The 23357-nt window shown below is 44.6% G+C and overlaps 1 pseudogene; it reads right to left on the minus strand.

Annotated features, from left to right (window-relative positions):
• Positions 1–477: 477 nt before the first annotated feature.
• Positions 478–3326, minus strand: LOC123112207 (probable inactive serine/threonine-protein kinase fnkC; annotated as a pseudogene).
• Positions 3327–23357: the final 20031 nt, after the last annotated feature.

A 23357-nucleotide genomic window follows, 5' to 3' on the forward strand; every position in this document is an offset into this window, starting at 1 on the left:
GTCCCTTCCTCGATTCATGTTTGGAGAGTAAAGGTTCCCTTACGCATCAAAGTGTTTATGTGGTTTGTGCATAAACAAGTCATTTTGACTAAGGATAACCTGGCAAAACGCAACTGGATGGGCTCATCTAGGTGTAGCTTTTGCGATAATAACGAGAACATCAAACACCTCTTCCTCGATTGTCCGTTGGCTAAGATTCTGTGGCGGTCGATTCATATTGCGTTTAATATTAATCAGCCCACCTCTATCAACATGTTATTTGGACCATGGCTTGATGGGGTTGATTCCGATACTGCAAGACACATTCGTGTTGGCGTTTGTGCTTTACTTTGGGCAGTATGGAACTGCAGAAATGATTTAGTTTTTAACAGATCAACAAACATTCACTTTTTGCAGGTTATCTTCAGGGCCACGGCATTCATCCGTATGTGGTCGCTACTCACTTCGACGAAGGCCAGGGAGCGTTTGGTTACTGCGTCTACCCGATGGGAGATGGTAGCGCGGGTTATTTTCAACCGGTTTGGATGGCGGTCATGTAATAGGATAGGCATGTAGTGCTCCTATTGTGTTTGCCAGCCGGTTGTGGCTTAGGATTTCAGCTCTTTCGAGCTTTTACTTTTTTTCGCACCAACATACTTGGAGACTTTGTTACTGGATTTTATTTTTAATAATATGAGCCGTATGCATCTTTCTGATGCAGAGGCTGGGGTAAACCCCCTTTTTGAAAAAAAAAACGTGAAATTTCTGCTAAAGGGCGAACCTGATGTTTTCATGTGCTTGCCAGTTTCCTGGTCTTTGATGCTTATGCTAACCTCTGCCAGGACCCCCGAATCCTTATGGAGTGTGTCCTTCATGCTCAGATGCAGGGAGATGTAGTTCCCATTCGAATCGGAACCAGATGGATAGATGGTGATGAACCTGAAAATTGGGGAACATCACACGGTGTAATCCATCACTGATATGAAGAGGTCGAACTCCAACGGTCTTTATTTTTTGTTTCCTTTAAAAGAAGTATGATGGCCTTCCTCTTCAAATGAAATTAAGACAATTCTGTATATAAACCGAATAATTAAGAATTAATGTTATTGGTCAAGTTACCATTTGTGTCCACAGAGCTGAAACTCTGGAGAGGTGCTCGGGTTCTTCAACACAAAGAAATCATCAATGTTCCAGGTTAGGCTTGTGGGCCATTGCTGATGTTGCTAGTCTTCTGAACAAACAGCGTCTCCAAAACATGTTTACCTTTAACAGCGACAACTTTGATGAACTGGACACCGAAAACACAGCTGTCATTGACGAGGAATCCAGAGGGCTGCTCCTTAAGCGTCGCGAGGGGGATCATGCATGAGGTCCCAGAGAATCTGCTTGTAGCCTGAAAATTGTGGCTCACTACAAACAAAATATTGAAATGTAAGGCAATGAACAAAGAAATGATGCCTTTAACTCTCCCCCTCTCTTTGTTTCATAACTATTGTACTCCTCTTGAGAAACAGGTTATAATCTACACTATCAATCTAGTAACCAACTAGTTGTGAACCTTAAAGGACTACTCCATGGAGCTAACGTACCTTGATGCTCTTCATGGTGCTTCCCATGTAACTGGTCATATATCAGGAACTTGAAAGTTGTCTCCGCGACCGTATGGGATTTCTCAGATACTTTAGTCAGGACAAGATTAAGAGTAACATATTCATTCTGGTCGCCACTCTTTCTGTCCCTTGGGTTCAGCTTCAGGTACCTGCAAAACAAGTCAAGATAAAGTAAGAATGAATTTTGTTCCTGACATGGATGCATCAAGCTATCCACTCTGTTGGAATAGCAGAAAAAAATACTAGTAATTGTACCAGTTAAGCCCCTTGATCACAAACACACTGGAGTTGGTCCATCCTTCATCCTTATCTAGAAGCGCGGAGAAACCATCGATCCTCCATTTGAAGGTTGTCCCCGACCCATTGGAACCCTGGCCTACAAAACAACGATTTTTTGCATCGGTAACAGCATCAAAGACCACAATATATAACAGCATCATGCTTGATCCATGCAGTTTTGTCAATTAGTGTGAAGTATTCCCTCCGTAAAGAAATATAAGAGCGTTTAGATCACTATTTTAGTGATCTAAACGCTCTTATATTTGTTTACAGAGGAAGTACTATTTACTCTTCTCACTCTCTACAGATGCACTAATTTCGTTTGACAAAACAAATGCACTAATTTCGTTTACTGAAAGACAAACTATGAACACCTGTTTTTTTTCTTCTTTTGCATGGCATAATACATTTCGTTTGTCTTTCAGTAAAATAGTTCAACTCTTTTCTGATTTTTTGTGAAACAGTCTGAACCCTGTCTATAAGATGAACCATCTAGACTAATTCAATTAAGCAGCAAAACAAATGCTCAAAATAAACCCTTACAGCCCCAGTAACAACAATGCTCAAACGAATTATTATGACAAGTTGCCCAGTAAGAAGCAAAAGGAAGATAGTTCAAAAGAAACCCTTACTGCAGGCGCCAGTAACACAGGAGTTGCCCATAGCTCTTGCACTTGGTCTCTCCAGGAATCCTCTGCAATCGAAATCAATCACCGTGTCATAAATCAACATATATATGCTCCGCTAAGAACATACAGAGTTGTGGTACATGAGAAACAAATGAACATGATAATCTCAAAAGGCACTGCAGATCTCAACCAAATATCTACCGCCAAAACGGGAAATGAAGATCAAGAGGTCCACAAACGTAAAACATTGTAATCAAGAAAATAGCACGTAGCCAAGAACTTGCTTCAGAAAACCACAACCCATGAGCAAGTAAATAATAATAATAAGCCTACCAAAAGAAGACGGCAGGTTCGTCCCTTCACTTTTCTTCTCCCCACCTCACAGTACAAAATTAGATCTGTGCAGATCAGAGGCAAAAGATCAAGATGACCTTCTAAGGCAGCGAAGGTCTCAACCAAAATAATTGTTAGTGAACGATGAAGGCTGAAAAAGAAGATCAGGATAGAGCTCCACACATGAAGCGGGCTGAAAAGAACGCCTCAATCTTGATCTGTAAAAGAAACTTATAAAGAAACGAAGGAGCTTGCATTGGAAAACCCCAAAATGTCCAGCACTGATGAACGATTGCAAGTTTCCCCCCTTTTATTTTCATCTCCCAGCTCACAGTAGCCACAATCACAGCAGAATCACTCTTAATTCGTCGAAGAGAGGAAATGGGTGGGTGGGGTAAAGGGGCGGGGGGCGGAGCGTACCTCGCAGACGCGGTGCCTTCCTCCTCGACTCCTCGCAGACGCGGTTGTGAGCCCTGAGCCCTGAGCAGCACAGCAAGGAGGGTTTTATGGAGGTGGATGGGGGATGGGGCTCGACCGCTTGCCCTGCTCAATGGGTTTGATTGGGTGGAGCCCGTCGGGGAGAGGCTACTTTGGTGCACATGGTTTTTTTTAACACCGTACTGATGCAAGCGATTGTATATACATATATACACGTGCGTACACTCACCAATAACATATATGCATCCCCTACATCTCTCGTCTGAACTATGCTGTTATATCCCTGATCCCTAAGGTAAAGGGTGCTGATGTCATTTTCCAATTCCGGCCTATAGCGTTGATTAACAACTTTGCCAAGTTCCCTTCCAAAGGCTTTGCGAACCGGTTGTCTCCGGTAGCTCACAGAGTTATTAGTCCCTTCCAGTCTGCTTTTATCAAAGGGCGTTTTATTTTAGATGGTATTCTCTCCCTTCATGAGATTGTTCATGACCTTCATGTGCGGAAATCCAAAGCCATTATCCTCAAGCTAGACTTCCAAAAAGCGTATGACTCGGTTAGCTGGCCTTTTCTCAGGCAGATTCTTCTTGCCAAAGGGTTCGACGGTGCTTATGTTCACCGTATCATGCAGTTGGTCTCGGGTGGCCACACTGCAGTTGCCGTAAATGGTGCTATTAGCAACTTTTTTGCGAATGGGAGGGGCCTCCGCCAAGGGGATCCGGCCTCCCCTGTTCTTTTCAACTTTGTGGCTGACGCCTTCTCCTGTATGCTCTCCAAAGCGGCTCGATGTGGTCATCTTATCCCTGTGGTTTTTCACCTACTTCCGGAAGGGGTCTCTCATCTACAATATGCGGATGATACAATCATCCTGGTAGAGTTGGGCAATGCCTGTATTGCCAATCTGAAATTTATTCTGTTGTGTTTCGAAGCTGTTTCTGGTCTTAAGATCAATTTCGCCAAGAGTGAGGTTATGGTGACGGGGGTTGACCGGGCGGAGGCCTTGCGGGTGGCCAGGCTCCTCAACTGCTCCTTAGGTTCCTTTCCTTTCAAATATTTAGGTCTTCCTATCTCTCCTGGTCTGCTTCACGCGAAAGACTTCGCTCCGGTGGTTGCTAAAGTGGGGAATAGGGTGCTTCCTTGGAGGGGTAGGTATAATACCAATGCTGGCAAAGTGGCTCTAATCAACTCTTGCTTATCCTCTCTCCCGATGTTCCTTATGGGTTTTTATCGTCTCACGGATGGAGTGCATGCTGGCTTCGACAAACATAGGGGTGGCTTTTATTGGAATTCTGCTGATAACAAAAGAAAGTATAGGTTGGTCAAGTGGCAGTTGATGTGCAAGCCTAAAAATCTTGGGGGGTTAGGCATTATTAATACTCGGGTGATGAATATTTGTCTGCTCGTTAAGTGGTGGTGGAAAATTATGACGGTTGGGGCCGATGTGATGTGGTCTCCGATTCTTAAGGCTAAATATTATCCTAACTCCAACCCTATGTTTGCCCCCGCGCGGCGCGGTTCGCAGTTTTGGAAAGCCCTTGTTAAAGTTCGGCCGATTTTTCTGGAGCACGTTAAGTTTTGTGTGGGTAATGGGTCCGCTGTTCGTTTTTGGTTAGATTGGTGGTCTGGGGATGCTCCCCTGGCAGTTAGCTTTCCGGTTCTGTTCTCTTATTGCCCCAATCCGCAAATCTCCATCGCGGAGGTGGCTGCTAATAATTGGGACTTGGCTTTTCGTCGGGCCCTGTCTCCTGAAGAGTTGGAAGAGTGGCAAAGTCTTTCTGCCCTCTTCCCTGTGCTCTAGGAGGAGGCCGACTCGGTGGTTTGGCCGCTTACGGCCTCTGGTATATTCTCGGTCAAATCGCTGTACTCTAGACTGATTGGTGGTACTACTTCGGCTAGATTCTCTTGTGTTTGGAAATCTAAGGTCCCTCCTAAGATTAAGATTTTCCTCTGGCAAGCCTTCCGTGGTCGCCTCCCTTCTGCTGATCAGATCAAAAAACGCAATGGGCCGGGCTCGGAATTCTGTAACTTGTGTGGGGCTTTGGAAAACTCTAATCACATCTTTTTCAACTGTGTTCTCGCCAAATTAGTTTGGGCTTGCGTCAGATCCTGGCTTTGGGTCTCCTGGAATCCCTCCTCTTTCTCAGATATTAGAACCGTAGCCAAATCTCTGGTAGGGGTCACCAGGAGGGTATTCTGGGTTGGCTTGGGAGCCTTATGTTGGGCACTATGGACCATTAGAAACAAATTTACTATTGAGCTTACCTTCCCATCTAAGCCTGCTGATGTTCTTTTCAAATCATGTATATTCTTGCAGCAGTGGAGATCATTGACTAAGGAGCCAGATCGGGACGCCCTGGACCTGCTCATCGCCAAAATTCGGGCTTCAGCCTCTCAGATCTCCGGGACGAATCATGGTGTATAATTTTGGTGCTGTAGTTTGCGGGATTAGGTCTTCTTCTCTTCCCGGCCTGCGTGCCGTGTTTGGCAGCTGCCTGTATCGCTACTACTTTGGGTCTATTTACCTTTCTCTGTGGCTCTGTGTTCGTGTGAGCATTGGGTATTCGTGACGCTGCCGTGTGGCTTTATCTATAAAGTCGGGCCTTGGCCTTTTCTCTAAAAAAAACGTCCACGGACATGCCCGAACGCTCCCGTTGACAGTAACCGGGCGGACCTTAAATTTTACCATTTACAACCACATTACCTTATTTTCAAAACATCTGCTACATGCATGTAGGGCCATGCACGACGATCATCCCGTCCGATTTGGGCCGATTAGGCTGTCGAAACACACTAAAAATTGCTTACTGTAGTAGGGGTATCAACGTACATGAACGAGACGAACTTTGCACTTGATGAACAATCACCAGCTAATGAAATGCGGTCTACTGTCAAGTTATCTCACTCAAGCAGCAAGAATTGATAGACCTACACAACAACAGAGAAGCTTGCCGCCATGCGCCGGCGCCGCTATTTAAGCCGGTCAGTGTCCGCCTCGCATGGCAACATGGGACTAAAATTTGATGCACCGATGAGAGAGGGCGGAGTTTCTGTCGCTGCAGGTGGGACCGCTACGACCTGTAGTGGGGTCGGCTCACGCGCCCGTGCGCCCCCATATCCGCCCCATATTTAGGTTGGATATGAGGGGTGCCGGTCAGCCCGGGCGTTTGTGGCAGGTTTGGGGTGCCCCGCTGTAGATGCTCTGAGCACCTCCGAGAGACTGAGTTAACATATCATCTTAAAATTTTATGAAGTCACTGTAGGTGTCTTGCAGTCGACGGAAGTCTCGTCCCACTGAACATGCATCACCGGAAATCTTGAAATTAACTCCAACACTGGTGCTTGAATCCTGATGGGCTAGGGATACCGGCGTGTAGTGGACAGATGAGTAAATTAAGGTGCAATGATCCTTAATTTTTACTAGAATAAGATTGAAAGTTGGCCTTGAACAATGGTCCGTATGTATAGAAACTGCTTGACTGCTTGGGTGGGATGCGTGTCGCAGTGGAGAGACGCGTACCGCGTGCACGCTGCGCAACCACTGCCACCACGCATTCCTGTTGTTCGTTTCGTGTAAGTAGGCAGTATCCGTTTTGGGCATGCTGGCTACTTCAGGAACGCCACAGCCCCTTACGTGTCGACCTCCCTGTGGTGTGGTGCGCTGCGCAAGTGTCAGCTGATAGCCTCAAAGTTAAAACCTGATGCAGAGAGACCGGGGCTAACGCAAAACTGAATCTGCATTTTTTAGAAAGAAAAAAATTATCGGTCGGGGGTTGGCTTGGGGCCGCGGGCATGCATAAAGAAAAACTTTTAATCTATTCATTTTCAATCATGGTACTGGTAGTATAACGGACATTAGAAATAATAAAATTACGTCCAGATCCGTAGACCACCTAGCGACGACTACAAGCATTGAAGCGAGCCGAAGGCGCGCCGCTGTCATTGCCCCTTCCTCGCCAGAGCCGGGCAAACCTTATTGTAGTAGACAGTCGGGAAGTCGTCGTGTTAAGGCCCCGTAAAACCAATGCATCAGAACAGCAACCGCCCCGTAAAACCAACGCATCAGAACAGCAACCACCGCGGATGAAGAGTGTAGATCAAAAGGATCCAACCTGAAAACATACGAACGAATACGAACGACAAACAGATCCGAGCAAATCCACCAAAGACAGATCCGCCGGAGACACAACTCCACACGCCCACCTTCTAACATGTTGTGCGCATATGATTATTATCATAAAAATAATATAGTATAACCAAAAAAGAATGTTTGAAAACCTTAGTATTTTATATTTTTTTTGTTTTCAAAATCATAAGGAAATATCTTTATCTACAATTATAAAAAATGTATCGGTTGCTAGATGTTTAACACTTGTCTATTAGTTGATCCGTTAGAGTGCAATCATGATTACATATTGGTAGTGACCTATCTATCTTCTTGTTCGTTTACATAAATTATGATATGATCATATGCAACAGCCTGAGATCGGGTGCCGCCTCCCTTTCTCCGAACCCTAACTGTCTCGACCATCCTTTCTCTCCCTTCCTAGTCTCATCGCTGCTGGAAGGTCCTCCCGGCAAAGTCTAGGCCGGCCCCAAGGAAGGTGGATGCGGGGCACCTGTTTTCCCCCATCGCGGTGCGATGATGCGCAAGTGTGCGACGTGTGTGTGGGGTGGGCGTGCGGTGCGGCCATGGCGAGGTCAGGCTCACATCGCCGGTGTAGCCTAGCTTCGGACTAGAAGTCAGCCTCCAACCCATTCGTCTGGATCAGACAGACTTCTCCATTGATCCGTGGCCTTGGGTGCGGGCGGCCAGGGAGGGGATCAATCTGGTGGCGGCCTGCTTATCAGTACAACAGGAGACCAAACACGGCTGACCAGGGGACGACACACGTGGGATTCGGGCCCTAGTGCCCGGATCTAACGATCGTGGTGGAGGTTAATGTTCTTGCGACGATACTGGCTAGCACGGTGGTGGGTTGTAACGTCCAAGAAGTAGTCCTAGTCCCAACCAAGACGTTGCTATCTTCGGGGGCTAGAAGAGCATTTTGGTCACCTCAACATATGACTTCATAACTACAGGCAGGGTCATAAGTTGGTAAACAGGATGGACATCACAACAAATACAACTAAAAGAGATGAAGAGATAAATACGAGTGACAATAGGTCAAATATATGACAATTTCATCAATCAGAGGTCAACACGACCCAACATTACATCATTCATGGCAGCGAAAGAATCACAGATCCGAGTACGGTCAAGAACCAAGTTTGCTAAGTGGCAAGAGAAATAAGCAAAACATCCACCCTACGGTCCCAGATTGCCAACCGGAATCCCAAACTAGTGATGGTCATAATCGTAACCGAACGTCACGTAGCACTTGTTGCGCTCATCATCATAGTGGAACTGGTAGTTGAGGACATCATCTGAACCTACACCTGTCTCATCGTCACCGGCATCTGGAGTTGTTGTGGTATATGTGAGCCTTTTGGACTCAACAAGTACATTACCAAGGGTACCAAGACTAACAACACTTTTGGGTATGATGTGGTTAAGTGGTGAGGTTGCAGCAGGCAGCTAAGCAATATAAACCAATTATTCCTACTATACTAGAATAAGATAAGATCAACCTACATAGAAGGGGCCGCAAACTAGTTGATCAAGAAGTGATCCTGAACACCTATCATTCATAACCTCATTGTGTTCTCTTCTTGCTTGTATACCCACAAGAGACAGTCACGGTACGCACACATTTGAGCCAGTTTTTATTATTGATTAAAGTTGCGTACGTCTGGCATTATAAGTTTCCAAGTCGTCTGTAATTGTGGACACGGCTTTCCGAAAGATTTAACCTGCTGAGGTGCTTCCAACTTCCCATTACAAGTTCTGCATGCATACCTTGTTCCTCCAAGTTCAGGGCCTGCGAGAACCAACATGTAATAAACACGATAAGTTCAAGGAGTTCGAGAGTAACAAGTTCATCTGGCTAAATTCAAACTAATCCAGAATACCTCCTGGTGCGTCGACATTCGGATCAGAGTCGAACGTGTATCTAGACCTGGTCCCAGTCAAATGGAAAGGCTACGGTTAACCAAACTGGGTTTCCCATGGTGGTCCTGTAGGCTGCCCATTATGGACCAACACTTTTCTCGGGCATTGGCCCAAGTTGTCTATTAAGATAACTTGGGTTGAAGACTCCCTATGCAAGTTTTATTTTTAGTACCAATGTTGGATCCTCCGGAAGAGTTCAACACTAGATATAGAGATTCAAGGGGAGCCCCATAACCCCCCCCCCCCCCACCCTACACACACACGGTAGGATGCGCTCATGAAGGAACATAATAGCCAGAACAATGGAAATTAGGGTTAGCGAGAGTGGAACAAAACATTGGGCAAAGGCATGATCCTTCCACCCTTAGTCAAGTGTATAGTCAAGTTTAAAAATTAAGCATAATAATAATGATGATGCTATCCCAATGCTATCCATGTTGAAGCATGGAAACACCTGCACCTACAACTAGCAAAGTTGTAAGAAGGGTTGAGCAAGCGATAACATAGCCAATCAAAGCTTTGCTAGGTAGTGAAGGTTAAAGGCTATATCATTGCAGTTGGGAGGCTTGAAATTTGAAACAATGTGGTAGGTAGCGGGACCAAATGTTAGCATCAAGACATCTATTAAGTAAAGTGTAACGCCCCGGATACAACTTTCCATATTCGTAACTCCGACTCTTGCCTTTTCCGGAGATACTATATGATATTTCCTTCGTGGTTGGGTTTTTTTGTCGTTTGTTTTGCATTTTGTTCTTGTTATGCATCTCATCTCATAGCATCATGTGCATCGCATCCATATGTTTTCATAAAACTTGCATCCGTTCGGGTTTCCCCGATTCTCTCCGTTGTCCGTTCGGAGTCCAGACACACTCGCACGCGCCCGCGGCACCTCCGAAATATTATTTTATAAGTGGCATAAAAATGTTCTCGGAATGGGTTGCAACTTGTCGTGCGGTCTTATTATAGTGTAGACAGACCGCCTGCCAAGTTTCGTCGCATTTAGAGTTCATTTGATAGCCCAACCGTTAAATGCATAGCGGCTCCGTTGCCGGTTTAATCGTCGGACGTTTCGGTCTCCGAAACTACCGCCGGGCCTCTCTTTCTCTCCTCTTCTCTCAGCCCAGCCCCTCTTCTCAGCCCACCTGTAGCCCACCTAAACCCCCCTCCGTTCCTGATCGTCGGATCGCGAACGGAGGGCTCCTAAACCCCCCTAAACTCCCCAAACCCTAATCCCTAGGCCTCCCTGCTATATATAGCAGCCTTTCCCCTTCCATTTCTGTCTAAACCTACCCCCTAGCCTCCTTCCACCTCTGTCCCGCCACCACCCTCCTCGCGATCCGTGCCCGACCACAGCCCCGCCGCCACTTGGTGTCGCCGCCAGCGCCCTACGGCCAATCAGGCCGCGCCACATCGCCCAGCCACGCTCTTCTGTCCAACCCACGGCCTCCACTTGTCCTCCCCAGCCGGCTCCCTCCCGCGCGGCCCGCGGAGCCCGGCACAGGCCGCCCGGGCCCGAACTGCGCCGCCGCGCGCTCGCAGGCCCCGCTCCCGCGCCCTGCTCGATCGGGTTCGATCCCGAGCGCCTCCCCTGCCCTAGCCGTCGATCGCCGTCATCGCCGCCTCATCCCCACCTTGCCGGAGTGCCGTCACCGACGAGCAGCTTCGTCAGGTCACCCCGGCGTGCCTCTCCTTCCTTCCCCTTGCCCGAACTGACCCGGGGTCCTCCTCTCCCGCAGGTGTGCTGCCCTGTTGGCCTCGGATCCGCGTCAGCCAGCGCCGCCGTAGGAGCTCCCGTCGTCACCCGGCCTCGCCACCACCGGGAACGGATCCGGCCGGACCCGATCCGCTCGGATCTGGTCGGGGCCCCTCCCGCCTCGCCTTGCATCGCCGGCTCCTCTCGTCGGAGAGCCAGCCACCGCCGCCGCCATGTCTTTGCTCGGGACGAGCAGAGTGCAGCCGCCCGCCCGCGTTGACCGATGTGTCCCTCCGCGTGGGCCTTCCTCCGCAGCGCCTCAGGCCCAGCGCCCCAGGCCTAGCCGCAGCCAGCGCCCCAGGCCCAGCTGCCGCCAGCGCCCCAGGCCCAGCCGAAGCCAGCCGGCCTGCCAGGCCTCTCTACCGACCGGCCCATGAGGCCTGGTGAGCAGCCCCGCCCCCGTGCACTATTGGCCCAGCCAGTTTCGGCCCGTGGTGTTTTTTTCCCTGCGCTGCGATTTGTCTATTATTCCAGTGATTATCAGTTTTACAGAAAACCCCCTAGATTTCATGCATTAATAATGTCATAACCGTGCATCGGATTAAAATGTTTTATATATGTAAAATGCTCAAAAAATTGTGTAGATTAATAATATGCCACTTTTATCTATGTTAAAAATGTTTAACATGCTGTTTGTGTTTATTTTGCATAATGCCATGTTAAAATGCTTTATTTCATAACTAAATAACCGTAGCTCCGAATTTAATAAACTTTATATGTAAATGGGGTGGAAAAATGCCTAGTTTAACATGGTGCACTTTATTTTGCTGTTTAACAACATTAAAATTGTTTTTAGGGCAGAACAGTACCAAATCCATAATTTGCATATGGGGATTTTCCAGAATTGTTGTTTGTGGTTTCCGGCCTCAGTTAAACTTGCCTAGATAGGTAGTTTCATTATGTTTCACCTCTTGCCATGTTTAATAACATTTAATATTGTTGGGTACATAACCGAGATCAAACTAAATAATTGCATGTGGTGTTTCGTCAATATGCAACTCGTTGCATATTGAGCTCCACTTAATTTGTAGTGATGTTTGTTGCACTTTGCCATGCCATGCCTTATTAAACCGGACATGCATCATACTTGGTTGTGCATCGTGCCATGTCTATGTGATGGTTGTTTACCATGTTGTTTGTTTCTTTCCGGTGTTGCTTCTTAGTTCCGGTAATGTTGCGTTCGTGTGGATTCGTTCGACTATGTCCGCTTGTCTTCTTCATGGACTCGTTCTTCTTCCGTGCGGGATTTCAGGCAAGATGACCGCTACCCTGGATCTCACTACTATCATTGCTATGCTAGTTGCTTCGTTCTATCGCTATGTTGCGCTACCTATTACCTGTTATCAAGCCATCCCAAATTTCCATGAATCTCTAACCTTTGACACCTTTCCTATGCAAACCGTTGCTTGGCTATGTTACCGCTTTCTCAGCCCCTCTTATAGCATTGCTAGTTGCAGGTGAAGTTGAAGATTTCTCCATGGTGGACAGGATTTTGGTTGGGATATCACAATATCTCTTATATTATTAATGCATCTATATACTTGGTAAAGGGTGGAAGACTTGGCCTTTTGCCTAGTGTTTTGTTCCACTCTTGCCGCCCTACTTTCCGTCATACTGGTGTTATGTTCCCGGATTTTGTGTTCCTTGCGCGGTCGGGTGATTTATGGGACCCCCTTGACAGTTCGCTTTGAATAAAACTCCTCCAACAAGGCCCAACCTTGGTTTTACCATTTGCCTCACCTAGCCCTTTTTCCCTTGAGAGTCGCGCTCTCGAGGGTCATATTTATTTTATCCCCCCCGGGCCAGTGCTCGTTGTGAGTGTTGGTCCAAACTGTCGGCCGCCGGTGGCCACCAGGTGCAACTCTGGGCTAGCCTACCGGAAGTCTGGACAATCCGGTGTGCCCTGAGAATGAGATATGTGCAGCTCCTATCGGGATTTGTCGGCACAGCGGGAGGCTTTGTTGGTCTTGTTTTACCATTGTCGAAATGTCTTGTAAACCGGGATTCCGAGTCTGATCGGGTCTTCCTGGGAGAAGGTCTATTCCTTCGTTGATCGCGAGAGCTTGTCATGGGCTAAGTTGGGACACCCCTGCAGGGTATAATCTTTCGAAAGTCGTGCCTGCGGTTATAGGCAGATGGGAATTTGTTAATGTCCGGTTGTAGATAACTTGACACCAGATCCGAATTAAAACGCATCAACCGTGTGTGTAGCCGTGATGGTCTCTTTTCGGCGGAGTCCGGGAAGTGAACACGGTTTCTGGGTTATGTTTGACGTAAGTAGGAGCTCAGGATCACTTCTTGATCATTGCTAGCTTCATGACCGTTCCGCTTGCTCTCTTCTCGCTCTTATTTGCGTATGTTAGCCACCATATATGCTTAGTCGCTGCTGCAGCCTCACCACTTTACCCCTTCCTTTCCCTTTTAAGCTTTGCTAGTCTTGATACCCATGGTAATGGGATTGCTGAGTCCTCGTGGCTCACAGATTACTACAACAACAGTTACAGGTACAGGTTTATGCGATGATCATGACGCGAGAGCGATTCTTTCTTGCGTTGAGTTCTTCTTCTGCTTCTTCTTCGATCAGGGGATAGGTTCTAGGTCGGCAGCCTGGGCTAGCAGGGTGGATGTCGTTTGAGTTTCTATTTATGTTTCATCCGTAGTCGGATGTTGTTCTTATGTATTGTGATGTTGTATTCGAGTGGCATTGTATGCCTATTGTATGTATCCCCATCTATTATGTAATGTTGATGTAATGATATCCACCTTGCAAAAGTGTTTCAATATGCGGGTCTATCCTTGGTGGGACCTTCGAGTTCCTTTTGGATAGGGTCGCATATTGGGCGTGACATAAAGCTAGTAATAGTATCCAAGGTAATTATCATCATTGCCTGTTGAATCCTCTAGTTGATGGTAAGCCTGCCCTTCAAAGAGATTGCCACACGGTTCCACGAACTCCCTAACATTGTCGGACTCTATCGATAAGAACCAAACCGAAAAGAAGCAAATGATATAGTAGAAAAACAAGGCATGGTATAATGCACAATCAACAAGTGGCATGACATGTTAAAGATCCATTTGAATTAAATTATCTAGCATGTTTAATTGGAGTTTGATCCAAGTGAAAACTCCAAGTGAAATTATTTTAATTTAAGTGGTTTACTAAAAATAGTAAAAAAAGGTGTGATTAATGCACGATCATATCAATTCATGTTCTATAGATTTTCCTAGCAAGGATGCATATAAAGGACACATTAAACAGAGTTGTGAAGCACTGGTTATGAATGAAACAAGATTCAAAAGGGGTTTAGTGCAACCAGGAAGGAAAAGGAGTTGGGTGCACAATCTTGGAATCCATTTGCATTTCTAGAATGTATGGATTGAGTATTCCCAAATGAATATAAAGTTCATAGGTTTTTATTTAGGATGCGAAATACATAAACTGGACAAGGTGTGGGGGTTGTAGTACAAATGTGATGCAAAAATGAAATAAAGTTTGCTCAAATTTGAAAAATGAATGGGGTTGTAGTACAAATGTGAGGCAAAAATGAAATAAAGTTTAATCAAATTTGAAGAATGAATGTGCACCAACAGAATTCTTGCAAGATTCTGGCAAATAATCATATAAAATTTGTCAAAATTTAAACAGGTATGAAGAACTTATATTTTGACAGAGTTTAGGGACCTAATCATAAAAGTGACAAGTGCTGGAATTTTCGAGTGCTAAAAACCAAAAACAAATTTCAAATCTGAAATATATAGACAATTTTACCCCAAATCCATATATAACATGTTTATGTTTGGGTTAGGAATATTCAGATTTGATTTATCAAATTTTACGCAATTTGAATGATTTTGGAAGAAACAAGAAAATATTTGAAATGAAAAGGAAAACAAAAGGATAGCATGAGAAATTGCTAAAGCCACCCAGAACCCACCTAGCCACTATGACTCACAATGGGTCCAGGGTGCTTGCTTGGCATGTTGACTCAACATGGAGATGTCCCACGGCATGTCCGACCAGGGCCCACGTGCCACAACGTTAACGGAGGCGGCGACAACAACATGCCGGAGAGGGGAGGCGCTCGGGCATGCACGGGCATGTGTGCTATGGCGTGCAAGCCAAAAACAATTATCGTGACAGAAGTATCTACATGTTCGTGTGGTTGTGATGGTACAAAAAGGACTGGTCAAAGGCCACCAGAGCAGCGCCGACGACATGGACCTCCGACGGTGCGCTCAAACATCATGAAATTGGGTGTTGTAGGGATTAATCGGGAGGGAAAAGGGTTGGGGAGGAGCATATGCTCACCAGGATCACGATGTCATGATCCGCTTGACTGGAGGTGGACGGAGACGCACAAAATTGATCGATGACGAGTGCAGGCCGAATTGGTGCAGTGGACTTTAGGGACGTAGTCGTACATGATGAATTTCCTAGGCCCGGTTGTGGGGGTAGATGACGATGATGGCTATGGTGGTGCCATGAGCGTGCTCTTGGGAGCTTTTGGGCTCCGCCGGGATGGGTGGATCTAGGGTTTCTTGGGGAGGCTTGCTTAGACGAGGGGAAAGAGAGCGTGAGGGATATATGGATGGCATGCTACAGGAGGAGATAGTGCGAGGGGAGGGCAGCGTGGGCGAACACGTCGTCGGGTGATCGTGGTCCCGACGCTCTCTAGGGTGTGTCAAGAGGAAGGAGAAAAGGTGGGACGCATGGCACCGCTTGTTGAGAGGGTATGTCGGTGCTCGAGGTGGGAAAAAGCTTCGGCGTGGTTGATGGGTTGCTTTGGCATTGGGATGTTTTTGTGGAAAGGCTGAAATACTGCCTTTGTTTATTTTCCAAAATAGAAAAAGAAGGAAGAAATGCAGGGGCATTTTGGGGAATGGGAAAAACAGTTTCTTGGAGGAAAAATTATGTCTGAATTTGGAGAAGTGGTTTGGGTATTTTTGGAAATCTTTAAACTCAAACAAGTTTGAATGAAATTCAAGCTATTTGAATTTCAAAACCGATTTAGAAGAACTCCACATTGGCTCAAATTTTAGGAGGTGGCCCTACACATTAAATGTGATCTATGGGGGAAATGAACCATTTAATTTTGAAGTAAAGTTGCAACTCAAATTCCAAAAGCTAATAAAGAGAGAAGTTGGAAGTTTTGTATGAGTTTTGGAGAGTTCTCAAGTGGAATTTCTGGAAGTGTTCAAGAATTGAAGTTTATGTGAAACCAATAATGCCATGAATAGAATAAAAAGGAAAACAACTCCAATCATAAACATCCATAGCATAATCATATATTAGAATAGGTCCTCGAGTAGGGTTTTTGGGTTGGGGATGCTACACCTCTCCGCCATGCTACTTCTTGAGCTTGCATTGATTTTTCCCTTGAAGAGGAAAGGGTGATCCAACAAAGTAGAGATAAGTATTTCCCTCAGTTAAGAACCAAGGTATCAATCTAGTAGAGGCACAAGCAAGTCTCCAATATATGCACCTGCACAAACTAACAAGCACTTGCCCACAACACGAAAAAGGGGTTGTCAATCCCTTCATGGTCACGAACCAGAGAGATCTAATAGAGATAGGTATAAAAGATAAATGAAAGAGCAAACTAAAGTAAATATAAATAAATTGCAGCAAGGTATTTTTGGGTTTTTTGGTTTATAGATCTGAAAATATATGATGGAAAATAGACCCGAGGGCCATAGGTTTCACTAGAGGCCTCTCTCTTGAAAGAAAACATATGGTGGGTAAACAAATTACTGTTGACCAATTGATAAAAAAGTGCATAGTTATGATGACATCTAAGGCAATGATCATGAATATAGGCATCATGTCTGTGACAACTAGACCGAAACGATTCTGCATCTACTACTATTACTCCACACATCGACCGCTATTCAGCATGCATCTAGAGTATTAAGTTCATAAGAACGGGGTAACGCCTTAAACAAGATGACATGATGTAGAGGAATAAACTCAAGCAATATGATATAAACCCCATATTTTTATCCTTGATGGCAACAATATAATATGTGCCTCGCTACCCCTTCTGTCACTAGGTGAGGACACTGCAAGATTGAACCCAAAACTAAGCACCTCTCCCATTGCAAGAAAAACCAATCTAGTTGGCCAACTCAAACCGATAATTCAAAGAGAAATACAAAGATATCTTACTCATGCATAAAAGAGTTCAGAGAAGACTCAAATAATATTCATAGATAATCCGATCATAAATCCACAATTCATCAGTGATAGAGGCAAAGGTGTCCCGTCTTTCGATGAGATGATGGATTTCGCTTTGGTGGAAGTCGACTTTGACGATCCGACTACGAACGTGCGAGCACGTCGCGCCTTAGCAATCGCTAAACCAACTCCGAGAGGTTATTGACCACGCCAAAGCACGATCAACCTGACCACAAGGGTCTGTTTCCTGCGAGCAAACGAAGAGCACGGCAAGAAACTGAGATTGCAATCTAGATATTGCGAATATAAGATGAAAGCTTTATTGATCAAGGTGGGGTTCTATGACGCCTTTGTCTGGTCGTTGAACACAAACGAAGTACGCGAAGTTGCAGCTATGGCGAACTTTTAATCTAAACAAAACTCAAAGTCTAAACGGTGCCCTAAGGGCTATATATATGGAGGAAGAGGGGGGAATTTCGTGGCCCTTGGTGAAGGGGTCCGAAATCAACCCTATCTCTTGTTTCCCCACACATACGGACTCTAAAAATAGCCTATACTTATGTATTTCGAAATTACATGGGCCTAGCCCAATAATAAGGTGACACAGCACCTAGAATAGCCTCGGAATGAAATTTATGAAGTGGCATCTTGTATATTTCGTCCAAGGCTTCATGCACCCATTATGATGGCTTCAAAGTTCTGAAATCATCACTTGTAACTCCGTTCTTGTTCCCCTTGCGCATGCCATCATCTCCATGCTTGTTCGTGCTCCAATGTTCATCCTTCTCCAAGCTAGGCCCTTCATTTGTAAGCAAAACAAATGTATCCAATTTAGGCAGCATCATATTCTCATGAACATTAGAATCATTACCAAGAAATGAAAGTACCTGATAATTTAATTGGCGTGCGCGAGCTCTAGTAATTGGTCTAGTATATGTAGCAGTAGGGGTTGTGGGTGTAACAATGGTATTGATGTCCTCATCATCCTCCCCTTCTTGAAATGAAGTCGTCCTCGATGGAAGCTCATCTTCCTCACCCAAATAAGGCTTCAAATCTGCAATGTTAAAAGTGGGACTAACCCCAAAATCTGCAGGCAGCTCAAGTTTATATGCATTATCATTTATTTTCTCCAACACCTTAAAAGGACCATCAGCACGAGGCATTAGCTTTGATTTGCGCAAATCGGGAAATCTATCCTTACGCAAATGTAACCAAACAAGATCTCCAGGTGCAAACACAACATGTTTTCTACCCTTATCTCCAGCAAGTTTATATTTAGCATTCATACGCTCAATGTTTTCCTTAGTTAACTCATGCATTTTTAAAATCAATTCAGCACATTGTTTAGCATCAAAATTAACCTTCTCCGAAGATGGAAGAGGCAACAAATCAATAGGTGCACGAGGTAGGAAACCATACACAGTTTCAAAAGGGCACATCTTAGTAGTAGAATGCAATGAACAATTATAAGCAAATTCAATATGAGGCAAGCATTCTTCCCATATTTTCTTATTATACTTCAAAATAGCCCTAAGCATAGTAGACAATGTTCTATTGACTACTTCAGTTTGTCCATCAGTTTGGGGGTGACAAGTAGTACTAAAAAGCAATTTAGTCCCCAACTTAGCCTATAAACATCTCCAAAAGTGGCTAAGAAATTTAGTATCACAATCTGAAACAATAGTATTTGGCACACCATGCAAGCGAATAATTTCACGAAAGAACAAATCAGTAACATTAACAGCATCATCGCGTTTATGACATGGTATAAAGTGTGCCATTTTCGAGAATCTATCCACGACAACAAATATGCTATCCCTCCCCTTCTTTGTTCGAGGTAAACCTAAAACAAAGTCCATAGATATATCCTCCTAAGGAACACTAGGTACAGGCAAAGGCATATATAAACCATGAGGATTGAGTCGTGACTTAGCTTTTTGACATGTAGTGCAGCGAGCAACAAAGCGCTCAACATCCCGTCTCATCTTTCGCCAAAAGAAATGTGTAGCAAGTACGTCCTCTGTCTTCTTCACGCCAAAGTGTCCCATTAATCCTCCTCCATGCGCCTCCTGCAACAACAAAAGACGAACGGAGCTAGCTGGAATGCATAGCTTGTTAGCACGGAACAAAAAACCATCATTAACGACGAACTTGTTCCATGTTCTACCTTCGTTACAATTCTGCAATACATCTTTAAAATCAGCATCATGCACATATTGATCTTTCATGGTCTCCAAACCAAATATTTTGAAGTCAAGTTGTGAAAGCATAGTATAGCGACGAGACAATGCATCAGCAATAACATTTTCTTTACCCTTCTTGTGTCTAATGACATAAGGGAATGTCTCAATGAATTCAACCCATTTAGCATGTCTACGATTCAGTTTAGCTTGACTTTTAATACGTTTCAAAGATTCATGATCAGAGTGTATAACAAATTCTTTGGGCCATAAATAATGTTGCCATGTTTCTAAAGTCCGAACAAGAGCATATAATTCTTTATCATAAGTAGAATAATTCAGACTAGGCCCACTCAATTTTTCAGAAAAGTATGCAACAGGTTTGCCATCTTGTAATAACACACCTCCTAATCCAATTCCACTAGCATCACATTCAAGCTCAAAAGTCTTATTAAAATCAGGAAGTTGGAGTAAAGGAGCATGTGTCAACTTATCTTTCAATACCGTGAAGGCTTCTTCCTGTGCGGTACCCCAAAGAAAAGGCACATCTTTCTTTGTAAGCTCATTGAGAGGTGCAGCAATGGTGCTGAAATCTCTCACAAAACGCCTATAGAATCCAGCGAGGCCAAGAAAACTCCTCACTTGTGTGACCGTTTTGGGCTGCGGCCAACTCTCAATAGCTTCAATCTTGGCTTTATCTACTTCAATTCCCTGTGGAGTAACAACATAGCCAAGAAAAGATACTCGGTCGGTGCAAAAGGTGCACTTCCCAAGGTTACCAAACAAACGTGCATCACGTAAAGCAAGAAAAACAACACGTAAATGTTCCAAATGTTCCTCCAAAGATCTGCTATAAATCAGTATATCATCAAAATATACTACCACAAAGCGTCCAATAAAAGCACGTAAAACTTCGTTCATTAATCTCATGAAAGTACTAGGTGCATTAGTTAAACCAAAAGGCATGACTAACCACTCATATAATCCAAACTTAGTTTTAAATGTCGTTTTCCATTCATCTCCCAATTTCATACGAATTTGATGGTATCCACTACGCAAATCAACTTTGGAGAATATTGTAGAGCCACTCAATTCATCAAGCATATCATCTAGCCTAGGAATAGGATGACGATAACGAATAGTGATATTATTAATGCATCTACAATCAATACACATACGTGATGTACCATCCTTTTTCGGCACTAGAATAATAGGAATAGCACAAGGACTAAGGGATTCGCGTATATAACCTTTGTAGAGTAGCTCCTGTACTTGACGCATAATCTCCTTCGTCTCCTCTGGATTGGTACGGTATGGTGCACAGTTGGGTAATGATGCACCAAGAATTAAGTCAATCTGATGCTCAATCCCTCGAATGGGAGGTAATCCCGGTGGCACGTCTTGTGGAAAGACGTCAGCGAACTCCTGCAAAATGTTAGTGACAGCAGGAGGCAAAAAGGAAGGCATGTCCTCAAATGAAAATAATGCCTCTTTGCACACAAAAGCATAGAAAGCAGATTTGCTGAAATCTAGCTCATCAATATCAGATTTAGTGGCAAGTAAACATGCACTTTTCAATTTAATTTCAGAAACAACACTAGATGGTTTACTATTAGGCTTCATTTGTTGCTCAAATTCTTTTGCCACAATCTGATTTTCACTCTTATTTGTCTCTTGTTTTGCTTTATTAGCTCTATTAATATCATCTTTCAAAATGGAATCAGGAGTCATAGGAAGCAAAGTAATATTTTTATCCTTATGAACCAGAGTATAATGATTGTTTCTACCATGGTTGACGGATTTTTTATCAAATTGCCATGGTCGACCAAGTAATAAGGAACATGCTTGCATAGGTATCACATCACAATCAACATAATCAACATATGTAGAGATGCTAAAATGCACACGAACAGTACATGTTACCTTAACCTTGCCGCTGTTGTTGAACCATTGGATGTAGTAAGGATGTGGATGTGGTCTTGTGGTGAGAGATAGCTTCTCCACCATCTCCATGCTAGCCAAGTTGTTGCAGCTCCCTCCATCTATGATGACACGCACAGAACGTTCCTTCACAACTCCCTTTGTATGGAACAAATTGTGCCTCTGATTTTGCTCAGCTTGTGTGACCTGCACACTCAAAACACGTTCAGCAACTAAACATTCATACCTGTCAGCGTCTTCAGGAGCCATGTATTGCGTCCCATGATCAGAATCAGCTCCACCGTGTTCTTCACTTGTAATAAGCGCCAAAGTCTCCTCATCATAGTCACTAGCGGACTCATACCCACCATCCTCAGTAGCAATCATCACACGTTGAGATTTGCATTCTCTCGCATAATGACCTCTTCCCTTACAATGACGACAAATAATATCACTTGTCTGCCCTGTTGATGCCATGGAAGAAGAAGAGCTCTGTGCAGGCCCGACAGGTGCGCTCTTGGCAGATAGTGGTGGTTGTGCCTGCTTTCTTGTATCACGGATGTAGGTGGTACCTAATGGAGGTGTTGGTGCAGTGGAAGTAGAAGATGCACGCGGTGTCCATGATGAAGGTCGGCCTGCAGAAAAGTTAGTTCGCGCCAATGCCTGTCAATCCTGCACTTCACGTTCAGCTTTACAAGTAAGATGGAATAAACGAGTGATATTAGTATACTCCTTATACTCTAGAATGGTCTGAATCTCTCTATTTAATCCACCCATAAAACGTGCAAGCATAGCTTCATTCTCCTCAACAATACCATATCTAATCATGCCAGTTTGTAATTCCTTATAATATTCTTCTACAGAATTTTTCCCTTGTCTTAAACGCTGCAATTTTGGAAGCAATTCACGTTGATAATATGGTGGAACCCAACGAGTACACATAGCAGTTTTCAAAGCAGCCCAAGTAGTTGGAATAGGATATAATCTACAATGTTCAGACCACCATACACATGCAAAACTAGTGAAAGCACAAACAGCAGCATCAACCCGTCTCTCCTCGGGATATTGTAAACATGTAAAACGTTGTTAAGTTTCTAACTCCCAAGTAAGATATATCAGGAACATATCTACCCTCAAATGATGGAATATTCAACTTTAGTTTAGGAATATGGTCATTATCTCGTACCTAAGGTGGTGGTGCAGGCCTACCATTGCGAATATATACCTGAGGTCGACCTGCTGGTGGTGGTGCTGGTGGCTTCACGTAGTTCTGATTTTGATCAACCTCATCCTCGTAATAGTCCTCCACCTCTGCAGTAATAGCAGGAGCTACAGAAGCACCAACAGCAGTAGCAGCGGCACCAAAATTTTGTCTTGGCTCAATAGGAACACGCTGTGCTCGCCCTACTATATCGCAGTGTAGAGCTGGTTGTGGGAGACGTTTGAGTAATTCATCAAACATAGCGTCCAACTTGGTGTCAATTGACTTCTCAATGTCATCCATCTTCTCCATTGCCTTTCCAAAGCTGGCCATCACGTCTTCCACCTGTTGACCCAACATTTGATGAAACTTATCATGAAGCTCCTTGTTCGTCATGTTCTCCCAGTCAATCTCGTCGGCTTGTGTTCCTGCCATAGTTAGCAGCAATAGAAACAGACAAGAATATGATCCTACAGACTACTGGAATATGGTGGTGGTGGGGTGTCACAAATCCGTCAAGCGAATCTCAAATTCTTACCAGTTCTTACCCAGCAGCAGGTGGTGATCGGCAACCGCTGTGGTCAAAACTCTCAAAGCTTGGATAGTGCGATTACCAGGGAGAGTCAAACGCACGACGTAGATGTATGTGAAGCTGGGAAGGCTTATAGTATGGTAGCAAAAAGGGTTAGCAATAATCAATTCAGAGATGCAAAGTTGAATAAACGCTCAACAACGATACTGTGCTGGTCCTAGGCTAGACCGTGCTAGAGACGCGAGCCTAGAACACTAACAAAATCACGGCGCGACATGTAAT

The sequence above is a fragment of the Triticum aestivum genome, chromosome 1B, assembly GCF_018294505.1.
Source record: "Triticum aestivum cultivar Chinese Spring chromosome 1B, IWGSC CS RefSeq v2.1, whole genome shotgun sequence".
NCBI classification, from domain to species: Eukaryota; Viridiplantae; Streptophyta; class Magnoliopsida; order Poales; family Poaceae; genus Triticum; species Triticum aestivum.